This window comes from Echinops telfairi, unplaced genomic scaffold (assembly GCF_000313985.2).
Source record: "Echinops telfairi isolate 266 unplaced genomic scaffold, ASM31398v2 ScPeMD7_18;HRSCAF=68, whole genome shotgun sequence".
Lineage (NCBI taxonomy): Eukaryota > Metazoa > Chordata > Mammalia > Afrosoricida > Tenrecidae > Echinops > Echinops telfairi.
This window is the reverse complement of record NW_022103915.1, coordinates 43,833,856-43,836,196: the sequence shown is the minus strand read 5'-3', so window position 1 is coordinate 43,836,196 and position 2,341 is coordinate 43,833,856.

Here is a 2,341-nt window from a genome sequence, read left to right as displayed (position 1 = left end):
ACCTACATTGGCTATGAGTAATGATTATGTATGCATTTATTTGTAATCTATTAATGCTATTTGAAAACGTTATTTACTTATGATTTAATCTTATTGGCACTATTCATTTTTTCACCGGATATTTAAATGTCCTACATCATTCAAATAATGAACAAAAGCATTGAGCTTGATACTTGGTTATTGGACACATGTTTTCTGAGATGCAACTGTTGATAAAAAGTGACAACTCATTCTCTTTGTGGAGAGTAGAATCCTATTTTTATTCAGATTAGACATGTTCATTGTAAAAACACAATGGAAATGATACCAGATTTATTTCAGCAGTTTTAGGGATGTATTTCTTTTGAATTCTAGATCACAAAGTCATTCGTTTGAATCTGTATAATTAGACAATTTAAGCAATATACTCTAACAACTTAATTTTAGCCCTGTAGTGAGATTTTATATTCATCAAATACATAATATGATTTTTAAAATCAATGAAGTTGATCATTCCTTGGGACCTCATTTCATTCTCTTTGGGGTTGTCATGGCAACCAAGAAACCAGGGTGCTATATAGAGCTGTGATTTCTGACTTCTGCTCCAGTTATTGCTGTGTGTAATTGAGAGAGAATAGGATTCTTGTTTTACTCAGAAAATTGTACTTAATATGCATTATATTAGTAAAGCAGTTCCACTACTCATCTGTCCATTTGCCATACAATAGTGTCTGTGGGTTGCTGTGATGCTGGAAATGATTTTAAATATATATACCCAGGATGGAGGGGTTTTCGAGGAGCTTGAAGAGCCAGGCAGACTAGGAAGAAGGACAACACTGTCTACTTCCGAGGCATTAGTCACTAAAAACATGAGGAGCTGATACCAAGGGCTCAAGTCGAAAGCAAATGTTTTCAGAATGATGATGGCAACATATGTACAAATGTGCTTGACACAATGGGTGAATGTATGGATTGTGATAAGAGTTGTATGAGCCCCCAATAAAAGGATTAAGAAAAAAGACTTCAGGAATTGATGGAATGCCAACAGAAATATCTCAACAAACAACATAAATGGTGATGATACATGAATGGCAATATATTTCTGAATAAATCAACCAGTGAAAGCGGTATGACTAGCAACAGAACAGCGTGGGAAAGAGTGAAGACCCTCTCAGCACAACTGGGACAGAGCAGCAGCAGTTGTTGGGTGCCATCAAGTTGGTCCTAACCCACAGCGACCCTGCGGACAACAGAAGAGAACACTGCCCAGGCCATTTCCATGATCTTGGCTGTGCTTAAACCCATTGTTGAGGTCATTGTGCCCGCCCATCTCCTTAACAGTCTATCTCTTTTTCACTCACCTTTTACGTTAGTAAGCATGCTGTGCTTCTCTTTGTGTGTCTCTCATGATAACATGTCCAATGTGAGAGGAAATCTTATTATCCTTACTTCAAGGAAAATTTTGTTTTTCAATACTTTCAGTATTTTTCATCCATATCATAATTAAAATGTATCAATTCCTCTTCAGTCTTCCTTTTTCATTGTCAAACTTTCACATGCGTATCAAGTGATGGAAAGAACAGTGGCTCGAGTCCATTGAGCCCTATTTTTTTCAAAGTGATAGCCTTGCTCTTGAACATTTTAAAGAGGTCTTGTGTAGAAGATTTGTCATTTTATTTTTTGACTTCTACTTCCACGAGCATTGATTATGCATCCAAGCAAAGTAAAACCCTTTTCTACATTTATCATGATGTTACCTATTCAGTTGTGAGGGCTGTTGCTTTCTTGACGTTGAGTTGAACTCTGCATGGAAGGCTGCTGTCCTTGACTTTCCTCAGCAAGGGCTTCAAGTTATCCTTGTTTTTAGCAAGCAAGGCTGTGGCATCTGCATATCAAAGGTTGTTAATCTTTTTCCCATCCAGGTACCCAGCGAGTTCTTTATCATATAGTACAACTTCTCAGATGATTTGCTTAGCACACAGATTGAATACTTGTGGTGCAAGGATGCCACTCTGAAGGACGCCTTGCTGGAGTTTAAACCACACAGTCTCCCCTTGGCTCTTCGAACATTGCCTCCAGGCCGCCTCACCCTGTAGTCTAGGGATGGAGTAAAGCTGCCAGGATCTTCTTTTGCTGCTGCTGCGGTGTGGCGCAGCATGAAAAGAAAAAGCTGCAAGCAGCCATTAAAAGTTGGAATATGGAATGCATGAAGTATGAATCTAGAAAAATTAGCAGGTATCAACAACTAAATGGAATGTTTGAAGATCAATAGTCTAGGTATTAGTGAGCTGAAATGGACAGGTGTTAGACATATTGAATTAGATAATCATACTTTATGCTGTATATGACAGATTGAAGAGAA